This window comes from Eumetopias jubatus, unplaced genomic scaffold (genome assembly GCF_037043125.1).
Source record: "Eumetopias jubatus isolate StellerSeaLion01/CBP00866 unplaced genomic scaffold, mEumJub1_p1.0 scaffold_8, whole genome shotgun sequence".
Lineage (NCBI taxonomy): Eukaryota > Metazoa > Chordata > Mammalia > Carnivora > Otariidae > Eumetopias > Eumetopias jubatus.
Genome location: NW_028274814.1, coordinates 37,789,784 through 37,805,908, shown reverse-complemented (window position 1 = coordinate 37,805,908; position 16,125 = coordinate 37,789,784).

Here is a 16,125-nt window from a genome sequence, read left to right as displayed (position 1 = left end):
CAATGAAGTTAATATCTTCCAGAAGGTAGAACAAAAAGAGGAAGAAAAGAAAAAGTGGAGGAAAAATATTTTTTAATTTTTTATTATTATTATTTTTAATTTATTTATTTGAGAAAGTGCGAGCATGAGTGGAGGGGCAGAGGGAGAGGGAGAAGCAGGGAGCCTGACACAGAGCTCGATCCCAGGACCCTGGGATCATGACCTGAGCTGAAGGCAGACGCTTAACTGACTGAGCCACTCAGGTGCCCCGGGAAAAGATTTTTTTTAAAGGATGAACAGCCAAAAAAAAAAAAAAAATCAAAGGTGTAAAAACGTTATGTTCCAGAAAGAGAAAACAGAGTGGAGAAAAACCAAAGCAATAGCTCAAGAAAATATCTTAGAGGGGCACCTGGGTGGCTCAGTCGTTAAGCGTCTGCCTTCAGCTCAGGTCATGATCCCAGGGTCCTGGGATTGAGCCCCGCGTCGGGCTCCCTGCTCAGCGGGGAGCCTGCTTCTCCCTCTCCCACTCCCCCTGCTTGTGTTCTCTCGCTGTCTCTCTCTGTCAAATAAATAAATAAAATCTTTAAAAAAAATAAAAAGTAAATTAAAAAAATAAAATATCTTAGAATGGAAAGACATGTGAGTCTAGATCGAAAGGGTCCTTGGGAGGCCCAACAGATGGCTGACAATGAACCACGGCCAGGCCATTACAGTGAGAGTGCAGAAGGCTGGGGACAAAGTAAAGAACTCTAAGTCATCTAAAACAAGAGAGTGAACCAGAAAAAGGGAATTCAGGGGATCCAGGAGACAGAGGACCCAACACAAGAAAGGGACAGAGGAAGTTTCCACCTTCGTGAAGGAAGATCCCAAGGCCGGATCAGTGCTGCACACTGAGGGCCAGCCAGTCCTGGAGCAGCTGGAGCTGGTGAAAAAGCCTCTGGGAAAGCATTTTGTCAAGATGAAATTAGTAGAATGCCTAATATGTTTGGTTGTATTATGAGTTTCGGAGAAGAGAATCTGAGGATGAATAAGGGGGAAAGACAGAAAACCAAATAAAACAAATAAACAAAAAACAATGACTAATTCCACGAAATACAAACTGTGGTGACAAGGGAAAGTTATCACAGCAAACTACGTAGCTCAGCCGTGTCTACACAGTATCATTTGGACAGCACCGAATATAGAGCTAACAAAATCATAAATACATTGGGACGATGGAGGGATAGAAAAATGTGGGTGTGGTGGTAGAAGTAGGGGGGAGAGCTGAGAGAGATCTAAATCTTCTATAACAGGAAGCATGCAGCTCACACCTAAAACAGAATAAATCAAGAAGAGCAGTATAAAGAGTTATTAGGCATATGGAGGAAGATGCTAAAAGGCCTGAAGACCACAGCCTCTGGAGAGCACAGAATGGCTGGTGTGGGGGCTGCTAGGGGTGAGCCCTGGGGAACATTCTGACTCCTGAACCAGAGGCAGGAATGCCTGGCCCCAGTCAGACTGCCTTCTTCCTGTTTTTCCGGCTGCTGAGCCTGCCAGTCGAGGGAACTGGTGGTGTGGAGAAATGGGTGGTGTCACACACAAACCACAGACGTTACACCCCAGCAGAGCTCAACAGATTGTCACTCACCAAGGACTGGAGAATTCCTGGGGAGGAGCCATTTCACGATTTTTTTTTTCTTTTTAAGATTTTATTTATTTGACAGAGAGAGACACAGCGAGAGAGGGAACACAAGCAGGGGGAGTGGAAGAGGGAGAAGCAGACTTCCCGCGGAGCGGGGAGCCCGATGCGGGGCTCGATCCCAGGACACTGGGATCATGACCTGAGCCAAAGGCAGACGCTTAACGACTGAGCCACCCAGGCGCCCCCCATTTCACGATTCTAAGAGGTAAACTCTGAAAAGTAAGACGGAGGGATCCAACAATTCATCACTTCAAATTATTTGCTCAGTGTCTAGCTTCTCCATTCATTAGATTGCAACACTTAGTAAATATATGTTCAAAAATCGTTAACATTTCTTTAGCATTACTGTGTGCCAGACACTATGCTCAAATGCGTTAGCAGCATTGTCTGGTGTGGTCCTCGGGACAACTCTGTGAGGTGAGTCATCTGCCCATTTACAGGTTCAGAAGCACAGCCCCCGCTCAGTGAAATATTTGATGCCAGGCAGACAGACCCCAAGGACCATCATCTCCACCACTCTGTTCTACTGCTTTCCATGTTAGCTGTTTCTAAATATACTTACTTTTTCCAGCTTTACTAACATGTAACCGACAAATAACATTTGTAAGTTTAATTTGTACGTGATGATTTGATATATGTACATATTGTGAAATAATTGCTATAATAAGGTTAACACATTCATCATCTACATAGTTACCATTGTGTGTGTGTGTGTGTGTGTGTGTGTGTGTGTGTGTGTGTGTGTGGTGAGAACACCTGAGATTTACCTCTGAACAACTTTAAGGAGACAGTGTTGTTAACTATAGTCACCATGCTGTACGTCGCATCCCCAGGACTTACTCCTCGTCCTTCCATGTCTCCTTGTTCCTTGCTGACTTCCCAGTACTTTACAGAATGTTGGCACAGAGTAGATGCTCAATAAATATTTGTTTTTACCGTCCTTCTTGTTGGGATGCAAACACTGAAACGGATACCCTGGAGAGAAGGCCATAAGCTCATGTCTCTCTCTCTCTCTTTTTTTTTAAGATTGTATTTATTTATTTGACAGAGAGGTAGAGCGCACAAGTAGGCAAAGCAGCAGGCAGAGGGAGAGGGGGAAGGAGACTCCCCGCCGAGCAGGGAGCCCGATGTGGGGCTCGGTCCCAGGACCCCGGGATCATGACCTGAGCCGAAGGCAGATGCTTAACCAACTGAGCCACCCAGGCGCCCCTCATGTCTCTCTTGATGTTGTGAAGAGTAACTGAGCAAACTCTGATCTCTCAAACCCAACTTCACTCATTCTGACTTTTTTACCTCCTCTCCCCAAAACCTGATCCTCTTCCAGTTTTCTCCTCCTCATTACATGGCACCTCCATCCACTTAATTGCTTCTGTCAGAAACCCGACTCCCCCTGTAGATCACCCACGTCTTCTGGCGCCACCATTGCAACACGAGGCCCCAGCATCTCTCATCTGCTCTACTTCCAGAGCTCTCACTTTCGTCCCCTTTCTATTTATTTTCCAGATCTAAAAGCACAAAATCTCAGCATGGCCCTCATGTCCCTTCCTGCTGAAAACCTTTCAAAATCTACCCAAGTCCTTTTCTCGGTCTACTAGGGCCATGTTCTATCTGGTCCTGGGACTATCTCTCCACCCTCTCCCCACGGGCTTCCTTTTGCCCACTGACCAACCTTCTTGTAGCATTTCACACGTGGTGAACCCTTGCTCTTCAAAGAGTTTTCAATGTGATGCCCTTTTCCTGGAATGGCCTCTCCCCTCCTCTACCAGGCCAACACCTGTTCATCCTTCAGACCCCAGTGTAAATGCTTCTGCTCAGGGAAGCTTTCAGTGAACACTCTGCCATCTAAATAGAGTGCCTCTGGTACACTCTTCATAATATCCTTTTCTTTTCTTTTGCAGTATGTACCTCAATTTATAATTTCGTATCTATATATTTCCGTGATTGTTTAATTTACATCTTCGTATTAGATTGAAAGCTGCTTGAGGGCTTTCTGAAGGGATGTTACTGCTGTGTCCTTTAGGTATATCGCTGCCCAGCTCAGAGTAGATGCCCCAAAAACATCTGCTGCAGGCAAGCAAGTGGGCAGGGAGGAATGAACACATGAATGAATGAATGAATGAATGAATGAAAGTAGAGAGGAAAAGAAAATTCTGAGTGTTTGTTGCAGGTAGTAGGCACTTGGGTTTTCTCAACCTGGTGTAATGGAGAAGAGGTAAATGAAGTTAGAGTGTCTAGTAAAGGATGGCCTGTCAGCACAGCCATCCTCAGCCGTTCACCGGCACGGCCTATTTCTATGCCATCTGTGGAACAATTATTGTAATAAATAGATAAGTCTATGTCAGTGATGTAAATGGTGCCCCCTAGAATTGTGCAGTGCTCATCCTGCACAATCTCACATGGCAGCCTAGGAGGGAATGATAAATGCCAATGGCCTATCGATAAGCCTGGGCTGGCTGTTCTTGTTTGTTTGTATTTCATTTTATCCAACCTCGGGGAAACACTGAAGTATCTCTAGGAATCAAGCCTTGTCTTGGAGTCACCTATTCTTCCATTGTTTTGTTTCTAGTCTCCAACACACTCTTTGCACGCACTAACATTTACCTTTGCCCTCTCTGCAGTTTTCTTTGTTTTATTCTTATTTTTCTTTTCCTACTTTTTGGGGGGTGGAGTGGTGGTTCTTTCTTTATTACACCTGTCATATCATCTGGGCCCGTACTCTGGTCCTTTGCTCTGGCTAGTTCAGAGACTCAATCATGCCAATACCCGTGTCTTGCTACCTTCAAAGTGGGTTCTGAGTCCAAAGACAAGAAAGGCCTCCAGTGTGACTGTGTGATTTGAGCCAGCATTTTCTATACTATAGACATGAGGACCTTAGCCTTCTTGGGGTGAAGGACTTTTATTACCATGTGTTGACTGGGCAAGAGTAGGACTTCCTGTACTTCCTGGGCTGACGGTGGCTGTGTTATTCTTGAACACAGAAGGGAAAGAGTCAACTGCCTTGGAAACCCAGACAACCACCTGAGTATTTTTTTTTTAAGTAAGCTCTAGGCCCAACGTGGGGCTCGAACCTGCGACCTGAGATTAAGAGTTGCACGCTCCACTGACTGAGCCAGCCAGGCGTCCTCACCTGTCTGAGTATTGCCTCCTCCAAGGATTCCATTCTGTTTGTCTACCTGTAAAGCACAAGCTCTTCCACGATTTTCTCCTCTCAGAAGGAGAGATGTCAGTAAAGCAAATCAGATCATTTCACTCTTCTAAAAACCCTCCGAAAGGGTCCCAGAACACCTCACTAGTTTTATTGCTCATCCCCACAATCTCCTGTTAATCACACCGAATTCTTCGCCACTCCGGGAACAAGCCAGGCTCCTGTTGCCTCCAGGCCTTGGCACATGTTCACGTGGAAAGGTTTTCCTTCCCCTTTGCCTGGCCAATTCCTATGTTCCAATCTCAGCTTGCATTGCCTTTACTCTCAGAAGTCTTGGTCCCCTCCCCAAGGGCAAAAACCAAGGCAGGAGCTGGTCAGGTGCCCCTCCCATGCTCAGTCCCCTATCCTAGCACTCACACCACATTGAAATCTTCCAGGTACCTGTGTGTTTCTACCACGAGGATGCACCTTTTTTGATGGCAGAGGCTCTTGCTCACCAAGCACTGTGCTTGGCACATCACAATGACGCCATCAGTGTTTGCTCGGTGGATGAGTAAGTGGATGAAAGAAGCCAAACAGTTTCCCTTACCTCTTTCAGGCTTCAGTTCTTGTCACTTAGGGAGCATCAGTAACAGAGGCTCAGAGCTGTTCCTTGACGGTCTCTGTTACTCTGATTTAAGCAGGTCTTTTATCCTCAAAGTGCACTTCCTTATCCCTGTTCTATATCTCTCCACCTCCTCTTTAGCCCTAAAGCTCCATCCAGAGCCTCCCAATCTATGACTATTCAGGGGGATCACAGGAGGCACCTGCACAAGGAGACAGAGAGACAGAGGCACGGGGAGAAGGGCAACAATCCGTGCTTCCCGACTGCCCCTTTGTGCTCTGCCCTTTACCTCCTGACGCCTTCCAAATCTGTGAAGGATCTATTATTGTCCCTATTGTAGAAGGTGTGGACACTGAGGCCCCAAGGCTTCAATAGCCAATCCATCTAGTCAGTTCTGTAGCCACCAAGAGGTGGGACCAGGTAAAAACAGCGATGGCACTATCCCCTGAGCCTGAAGTGTGGGCTCAACTCAGGACAGGGATGGCTTCTTGTGATGCTCATGGTAGCCTCGGGAGGCGGGCAAGCCGTTCATCACCATTTGGCAGGTGAGGAACCTGAAGTCCGGGTTGGTTAATAAACTCCATCCAGGTCACATAGTCAGTGACTGAGGTAGGACCACTATAGTACACCTGCCCTTTATTTAAAGCCCTCCAGGGGAAGAAAACAGAAAGTGTGAAAAATAAATAAGGCACACAAAGGATCCTCAGGAAGGCAGAGGGGTTCTGGAACAAGGACTACACATGGACCTCAGTCTCCTTGACCAAGATGTATACATCACACATTGGGAGAATGAGCTGACAACCACCACCACACGTGCCTTCACCACCTTCCTACTGGACACTTCTATTTGCCCTTCTCCCCATGACTACCCAGGGGCCAGTACTGGCTCTCTGGCCACTTGCTTTCCAAAGTCCTTTTTAGGTCAATGTTTCCATATTCATGCAGACATAAGAAAGCCCTAGAGAAGGCTGGGTCCAGCTCTCCAATTCTCAACCTTGACTGCACATTGGCGTTACCTGGAAAACTTTTACAGGCCTCATAGATCTAAGCCCCACCCCAGACCAATTAAACTATAATCCCTGGGCTGGGGACTTGGGTACTGGTATATTTTTTAAAAGCTTCCCTAGTGAGTCTCCTGTGCAGCCAGAGCTAAAAACCACTGCATTTGAGGAGACAGGTCCACGTGGAACAGTTAAATTGCAACCTATGGCACTATCTACACACATAAAAGACCCAAATTCTTTGGGAGTCAGGAGGGGAGTAGGTGACAGCTTCATAACGGAGGTGAGCTTTGACATGACCCCGAGCAACATCCAGCGGAAGGAGGGAGACATCAGAGGACGAAATGACATGAACTTGTCCTTTCCTCATCCCACACGGGGCCCATCCAGACTCTTCTGCTCCCCAGTGCTGGTTTACCAGGGATGGAAGTCAACAAAGGCAAACGCAGCAGAGTTCCAAATATAAAGGTTTATTTCAAGGCATTTTAAATGGTGCCTGATGGTTGTTGAACTGAAGAGAAAGGGAAAGTAGAGAGAAGAGGAGAAAAGCACTCCCTCTCCTCTGCCCCCATCACTCTATCATCCTCCCTCAAACATAATCACGTTTCCTCCACCCATCTCCAAGAGCCCCTGTGCTTACCACTGACCTCGGGGACTCTCTGGGGACTACGCTTCCGACGTGGCACTGAAGTTCAGAGGACAATGCTGGGTTCCTCTGCTCCCAGAGCATGGAGTGAAAGGAATGCCTCCATGCCTGTAGCTTCCCCTACGGAGAGACACTGCAGGCACAGGCTGAGCCCAGGGAACCAGCTGAGGTGTGGGCATCTGGCCTCTGAGGCCCACACCCTCTCCTTCCTGCCCTCTCCAGATGCAGGTGAAAAGATGCTTGCAGCTTCGATTTATGGAGAGAAACTGAAGTCCCCTGGAGGAAAACAATCTGTGGACGGTGATACACCAGAAGTTCCAAGCTGAGGGTATATTACCCCAGAGACCATTTCAAATGGAGGAGGTGGGTCAAGATGGAGAAAAGGGCCATGTCGGTCCTCAAAACATTCCTGAAATAGAGCTTACAATACCTCCACAGGGGCACCTGGGTGGCTCAGTTCGTTACGTGTCTGCCTTCATCTTGGGTCATGATCCTGGAGTCCTAGGATGGAGCCCTGAGGGGGGCTCCTTGCTCAGCGGGGAGCCTGCTTCTCCCTCTCCTCTGCTGCTCCCCCTGTTTGAGCTTTCTCCCATGCTCTCTCTCTCAAATAAATAAAATCTTAAAAAGAAAAAAAAAGAATACCTCCACAATTAGGACTTACTTTTCAAGACTGACCAAAGACCCCCCCAGTACTTCCCCACAGACTCTCAGTCATGCTGGTGATTAGGGAAGGGTCAGTCCCTCTGGGCTTAAGATCCAGGCTTGGGGGTTGTGTGTGCCAACCCCTCACCACCCCCAACTAACCAAGAACATCAATTTGCATCTGGAATTGTTCTATGTCAGAGCAACCTCTGAGGCAACATTTCCTTACCTCCAAACGCAAATGGAGAGATTTGGGGTGACTCCACCTCCAAACATGGAACCTGCAGAGTCTGTGTTAAAATGCAAATACAGGGGGCTTAAATATTTTTAAAGATAGAATACAAGAAACAAATTGCCCGAGGGCAGAAAGGATTACCTTTTATATGCAAATAAAATAATGAAACTTTAAATGCAGTTTTTGTCAGGGTGATGAGCTGACTCAGGCTGGAGGGAAGGGGCCACCTGGGTGGGCCCCAGTGCATGATAAAAAACCCACCAGGGCCGCGAAGAGAAAGGATGTAAGAACCCGGGCAAGTTGGTAAGAAAGTCTAGGAGCAAGCCAGGGTGCGGAAAGAGGACCAGATTCTTGGGGTCAGTAACTAAGGGTGACAAAGAAGACTTTTACTTTCTCCAGAAATCCAAGTGGTCATCTTGGGGCAAAAACTGGCCAGGCAGGTCCGATCCCACAATGTGAAGGCAGGAACTCAAAGCAAATGGAAAGTGCTCTGCCTTAGTGGCCTGGACTTCTCTCCTCCATCACTTCTCCTGCTCCTGCTCGAATCTCCAGACTCTGCTTCCCAGAACGCGCTCAACTGTGGATTTCCTGACTGTGGGGGGCTATGTTGAATTTTGTTTTGATACTTCCAGTGCCTGACATTTATTAAGCGATCACTGATGAAGGAATGATTAATTATTTGCTTCTATTTTCTTTCTCATTCATTCATTCACCAAGTATTTACTGAGGTCAGTGTATGCCAGACAATGTAATGGGTATGGTCCCCACACTCATGAAGTTTGCAGTCTATAGGGAGACAGAACATGAAGAAATGATCAGTTAGTTCTGAAAAGAATTACATTTAGGGTATGGAAGGATAAGAATAGCAGAGAAGGGAGACCCAACCCAGAGCAGGGGGGGTACAAGACTGTTTCCCACAGGAAAGGTTATTTCAAATAAATCTGAAGGATGGCCAGAAGTTAGCCAGAGGAAGAAGCATTGCAGGCCAAGGGTAGAGCAAAGGTCCTGAGGTGGAAAGTTTAAGGAACTGAAAGGATGGAGGCTGAGTGGCAGCAAAGGAAAGTTAAGTAAAGTCTATTACGTGATGCAGAGAGGTAATAGTGCATATTACCTTCCCTCTAGAAGCCCTGCCCCATCTGGGGCATTGAGGGATTACAAGGAAATCCATTCCAATGGATAAAATAGATTTGCATCCATCTCACTGCTTGTCCTTTTCAGATCTTTGTTTCTTGGTCTGCTTTTCCACAGCCCATGAACCTGGCTTTGGGAGCAACCCTCAGATGACTGTCTGAATCTGAAAGTGCAGTGACTTCCCCCGGGAGCCATCTGCAGTGGCGATAGCCGAGTTTTGGGGGACTCATCATTGGTGAGTCACCAGAGTCTGAAGGGATGAGCAGAGCAGCCCCTGAGGAGCCCTTTGGGATACTTTCTGAGTGGAAACTGCTCATGGAGATGGGGGCATTGAGATGGTAGGAAACTGGCTTAAAACAAGAGGCAGACAGTATGTGCCTTGAGTGCCCAAGTCCTGCTGTAAGCTGAGGTTGCTATTTTAGGTGAAGATGGATCAGCTTATGAAGCTTCTCCAGACACCTGAAGACAACTCAGATAACAGATGAAAGAAGGAGATGTTGCCGACAAAGCCAGAGGCCTCCCAAAGGCTCAAAAGAAGGGACTGTTTTGGGCGCCTGGGTGGCTCAGATGGTTAAGCGTCTGCCTTCAGCTCAGGTCATGGTCCTGGAGTCCCGGGATCGAGTCCCGCATCGGGCTCCCTGCTCAGCAGGGAGTCTGCTGCTCCCTCTGACCCTCTTCCCTCTTGTGCTCTCTCTTATTCTCTCTCTCTCAAATAAATAAATAAATAAAAATCTTAAAAATAAATAAATAAAATTAAAAAAAAGGGGGACTGTTTTGAGTCAGAGCTTGAACACCATCCATGACAGAAGGGACTACTAACTTAGGACCTGAAAGGCAATTTCCTCCTTTTTAAAGATTTACTTATTTATTTTTGAGAGAGAGAGAGAGAGCACAAGCGGGAGGCACAGAGGGAGAAGGAGAGAGAATCTCAGGCAGACTCTCTGCTGAGCATGGAGCCTGACACGAGGCTCGATCTCACGAACCTGAGATCATGACCTGAATCAAAACTAGGAGTCGGATGCTTAAACAACTGCGCCCCCCAGGCGCCCCCCTTCTTTTTTTTTTTTTTTACAGACTTTATTTTTAAGTAATCTCTGCACCCAGCGTGGTGCTTGAACTCATAACCCCGAGATCCAGAGTCACATGCTCCACCGACTGAGCCAGCCAGGCGCCCCAATGTGAACAAGTTTAGAAGCCCACTATTCCCCTGAGCCTCCAGTGAGGAACACAGACATGCCAAGATCTTGATTTTGGGCTTGGGAGACTTTATTTATTTTATTTTTTTTTTAAAGATTTTATTTATTTATTTGAGAGAGAGAGAATGAGAGACAGAGAGCACGAGAGGGAAGAGGGTCAGAGGGAGAAGCAGACTCCCTGCTGAGCAGGGAGCCCGATGCGGGACTCGATCCCGGGACTCCAGGATCATGACCTGAGCCGAAGGCAGTCGCTCAACCAACTGAGCCACCCAGGCGCCCGAGACTTTATTTATTTGAGAGAGAACAAGAACAGAGGGAGAGGGAGAGGGAGAGGGAGAAGCAGATTCCCTGCCGAGCAGAGAGCCCAACATGGGACTCTATCCCAGGGGCCTGAGATCATGACCTGAGCCGAGGGCAGACGCTTAACCGACTGAGCCCCCCAGGTGCCCTTGGACTTAGGAGACTAAACAGAGGACTTGGAACCTACCAGAAAACACTATTCCAGAATACAAATAAGGTACGCCTAAGTAAACCAAGAAGTGCCTGCAATTATTAACTGCAAAATGTTTTTCAAAACCTGAAAGGAGTTCTCTTGTACTTGGCTCACATCCTATGTGGATGGGCAAAAGTTGGCAAAGGATGACCCAAGCAGACTTGGGAAGCAGGAACTCAGGTGAGAAAGCAGTTTTTCTAGGCACCTGCAGGAAAAAAAGGGACAAAGAGTCTGACAGGCACGCAAGAAAGAACTCTGGGGGCTGAGCTGTGGAGGGAGTCTGCCTACCCACGGCCCCTGGGGCCCCGGCCTCCTTTTGGATCTTTTCAATAAACAGGCAGTTGTCCAAACGGCCGGACCAGGACTCCGCTCATTAGTTGCCTTTTGGTCTTCTGCCCATTTATGTCTCGCCTGTCTTTCCCCATGAATTGTTCAGACTCACATTTCCATATGCCCACCCCAACATGCAGCTTCTTGGCAGGTGTCTAGGAGCTCGCCTCTGCCGCCCCCACCCCTACCCTGACGGACACAATAGCTTAAAACAGCCCATGGATGGACTGCCTAGTTCGGTCCACCTGTGCAAAGAGAGCCGAGCCCTGAGAGAATGTTCTCGGGGGTCACCTCAACCATGTGCAGCTTGTGCCCTGTTCTTCCTTACAATGTGAGGCGACACCTGTCACAGGGGTGCTTACATGATGTGGGGCAGAGTGGGAGAGAGTGGGAAAGAGCTTGGACAGGCCTGGGTCAGGGAAAGAATTTTTTATTTATTTATTTTTTTTAGGGAAAGAATTCTTGATAGAGACGGGGACCGTCTTTTTTTGTGTGTAGGGAGCATCAGAAAGAGTAAGCCCAAGCCACAGCTGGACTGTAGTACCCCTTTGGGAACTCCCACACATGTGATACAGAACAGTGGGGGATTTCCAGAAAGCTTGGGCACTTAATCTGTGACAGAAGATACTTCCCTTCCGGGGGGGTCTCAACTTCTCTATTTGTATTGCTTTGCTCTGACTGCCAAAACAAAACAACAGAGTACCACAGACTGGGGGCTTGGACAGCAGAAATTTATTTCCTCACAATTCTGGAGGCCACACGTCCAAGATCAAAGTGTCAACCAATCTGGTCTCTCCTGAGGCTCTCTGCTTGGCTTGCAGGTGGCTGCCTCTCTTTGTGTCATCAAGTGGCCTTTCCTCTGTGTGTGTGTGCTGCTGGTGTCTCACTGTGTGTCCAAATTTCCTCTTCTTAGAAGGACACCAGGGGCATCCGGGTGGCGCAAGCGTCTGACTCTTGGTTTCGGCTCAGGTCGAGATCTCGGGATTGTGGGGTCGAGCCTCATGTTGGGCTGCATGCTCAGCACAGTCTGCTTGAGGTTTTCTCTCCCTCTCCCTCTGCCCCTCCTGCTCATGCTCTCTCTCTCTCTCTCTCTCTCTCTCTCCTGTCAAATAAATAAATAAATCTTAAAAAAAAAAAAGGACCCCAGTCAGACTGGTTTAGGGCCCACTCTAATAACCTCATTTTAACTTCTTTAAAGGCCCGGTCTCCATCACCATATGAATTTCGGAAGGACGCAATTCATCCCAGAGCACTACTGAATAAGAAATCCTAACACCAAGGCATCTTCGTAGGTGAAGAGAAGGCAGAGCTGTGATACCAATGGAGCAAGTTTAGGTCTAAGCACCCCCTGCAAAATTTCATAAAGGTCGTTCTTGTCCTTTGTTAATGAAAAAAATATCACTCCTTCATCTAGGAACCATGAATTGAGCGCCTCCCTGTGCCAAGCATTGTGAGGGTAAAGCCCTAAGAGCGGAGAGACAAGGCCCCCACTGCAAGCAGCTGTTGGGTGACGGAATCAAGAGGTATTCTCGGAGTGTGGAGGTTAAAGTAGCATCGGCTGCTCCGCCCCAGTCCTGCAGGAGCTTGTAACTCTTGCTGGGGAGGCCGGACCAACTCCAGAGGCACACCAGGACCACCACGGGGCAGTGATAGCCAGGTTCTCCGTTGCAGGGCACAGACCTCAACTGCTGTTGACCTTCAGAACAAGGAAGGTCGGGGCGGCGGTGGGCCCGAACCGCTCAGGCCCTCACACCGAAGTGTTCCTTAGCCCGAGCATTGTTCCTGCTGCAGGCTTTTCTGCTCCAGGGCATAAAAGCCGGTTAGAAAGCCTCCGTCACACAGAAGCCTCAAGATCTGCAGTTTCACTTCAAGTTTCTAAAAATCACACGACAAGCGTGGGTCTTGCTCTGCTCACCATCGTGCCACCCAGCCCCTAACACCTAATGTGAACTGAAAGCTTTCTCGGCGTGGCTTTCCTCCGCCCCGTGAGGGTAGATGAGAAGAGGGGCTCCCCACCTCTGCACGCATACCTGATGGCGCAGTTTTGACAGAACAGGGCACAGAAGCTCACCCCTGCGCCCTGTTCCCACCCCAGCCCAAGCCCCCCAGCCCTCAGGGAGGGGCTGGTGGCCGGTAATAATGGCCTCGTTCATGTAAGAGGCCCGAGCTGCTTGCTGACTGCACAGGGTGTCAGTTGACGGGATGTGGGCAGGAGGAGAAGCCTATAGGATTAGAGAGAGACAACCAGAATCAGAGCAAGGCAGAGAGAGGGCACAGAACCCGGGGAACTGAGCACCAGCACAAGGTGTCTAGCTTGACACGGGTTTCTCTTTCCCCGACATTTTCAGGGCCTGGGGTCCACACTGGCTTGGGAGTACAGGCAGGGTCTCCTCACTTCCCCTGAAGCCCGGATGTGTTCAGCCCCTGTGCTGTGCCTGTGCATAGCTTGTGGAAGGACCCCTCCTAGGTTTCTCAGGGGTGCTGGGGGCTCTGCTGGTGGGGCCTCCTGTCCTCTCCGCTCAGGAGTCCATGGGGGGCAGTGACCGGGCCCCAGTGAGGGCCAAAGTGCCTTCCCTTCAGGTCATATGTGGGGAATATCTCTAAAAACGGTCTGAACCAAGTAGGTGAGAATTCACTCTCATGGAGAAAGGGAGTGTCCTATGGCCCTTGCAGGAGCAGCATTTGTTGGGGTGGAGTCGGGTCAGCGGGGTGAAGGCAAACACATGGAGATGGCGAGTGCGGGCTTCCACGTGGCCCGGGACTCCCAGAATTCCAGCCCGACACACAGCCCACTGCGGGACACAGAAAAACTGACTGCGGGTGGAGGGGGGGTGGGTCACAGCATCCTCCTGCAAGCCTCACCTCTGTCTCTGCTGTGTGACTGACAAAAGACACCAGCAGTTCATGGCGATTAAGCCAGCGGGAGTCTGGCTTGAACTACAGGAACAGAAAGATGCGAATCCACCCTCTTTGAATTCGTAAGAAAAAGGAGCCTAAACCTGAACTTCTCTGGGGACACTACTCTCTCCTGCAGATGTGCACACAGCTCCTAGAAGCCCTGGGAAGTCCCGAATCTCATCTCTTTATGGTGAAAATGTGGGTTGAAAATCTGTGAGCACTGTAAACCTCTGAGGCTTGGCGGGGAGTCCTCCTGACAGGTGCTAGGGAGCATTAGCAACAGTATTTTCGGTCCACCCCACGAAAGAGCAGTAGACTTAAGTATAACCCATCTCCCAGGAAGGACAAGGAGAGACCCACAATCCAGGCTCAAAATGCGTAGGCTGAGCTTTGTGGCAAGAACTCCTAAAAACAAATATACTATTACTTGAAAACTTATATTGTGCCAGATGTTTTACATGTATTATATCATTCCATTTAATCTTCTAGGTATTATTATTACCATTCCATTGTAGAGATGAGAAAACTGAGTCTCAAGAAGGTAACTAGCTTAGAGAATTAACTTGCCTACGGTCACATGACTAGTAATTGGGGAAGGTAGAATTGAACTCAGGTGACCCCATGGCCCACATAGTAACACTAGGCTTTACTCCCTCCCTTGTAAACTGATGTGGTCAATCCTCAGCTATTGGGCGGGTTGGTGCCTTTAGAAAACCAAAAGCAAAGCTTAAGAATAAATATTCTAGTCCATAGGCAGCAGGCCTACTGTCTGAAGATAGATTTTTTTTTAATTCTTTCTTGAGGCATATTTTACATAATTCATCTATTTTAACTGTACAGTTGAATGATTTTTAGTAAACTGACCAAGTTAAACTGTACAAGCATTATCTTCAATGCATTTTAGAACATTTCCATTACCCCAATCATATCCTTTATGCCCATTTACCTGCAGGTCAAAATAGGACCCACAGATGTTGTGTTTGGTCCACCAGATTTAAAATATTAAAAAAAAATGTTTTTGTTAGTTTTCTAAAATGAGACAATTTCAGATAAAAATGTTAAATTTAAGGGCGCCTGGGTGGCTCAGTCGTTGAAGCGTCTGCCTTCGGCTCAGGTCATGATCTCAGGGTCCTGGGATCGAGCCCCGCATCGGGCTTCCTGCTCAGCGGGAAGCCTGCTTCTCCCTCTCCCACTCCCTCTGCTTGTGTTCCCTCTCTTGCTATGTCTCTCTCTGTCAAATAAATAAATAAAATCTTTAAAAAAATGTTAAATTTTAACGACTTGGAAAATCAGGAGATTGGGCAGAATTGGACCCTCCTTTATACAAGGCAAAACTAGTAGCTACTCCTTTCAGACAAACATGTACTTGCCAGTTCCTCATGAAATCAGTGAGGGGGCCCAGGAGAAGGCCCCAGAACCATGGCCCCAAGTGTTTGCCCTCCAGCCCCAGGCACCTGTCTGCACAGCTCTTGGCAGATGGCAGAGCCGTTGTGGCTGTTTTGTTGTGACAAAGATAATTTTTGGTTCTTACCAAAAAGGAGCTGCTCTTTTTACTTGAGCAATCTTCTCTGAAAACAAAGCCACGTCTTATTTCGAAACTTCATAATTAAGGTTTGTACCTGATGTGGCCAAAGAAAGCTCAGAGTTTGCTTCTTTTCTTGCTATCTCCTTGGAATCTACCTCTCCCTGCACATAAAGATGGCATTTCTTGAGTCTTGTTTTTTGGCTTAAATTTGCTAGACTCAATGCAGACACACTTCTCAGGAAGCTCGGGACAGAGCCGATCTGAGGATGACTTTCTTTAGTTACTCAGGTAGACATTGCTGGTTGTCTACCCAATTCCTTCTTTGTTCCTTACCATTTTGTTCAGAGTGGCAATATTTTCAGGGAAGGTGGACCCAGCCCTAGGGACTGAAATATGACTAGCCTGACCCATGCTGGGGACTCAGGTTTCTTTGACAGTGATTTGGCTTAGGAGTAGGCATATGACCCACTCCAGTCAGAGACATAAGGGGATATTGACATTGGCTGGGGGATTTTTGGAGCAGATTCCCCTCTTTTGCCATCTTTGTTTATTGTCACAACAGTATATAATACTTGGTGCTATAGCAGCCACCTTGTGATCATGAGGGCGAAGCCACGAG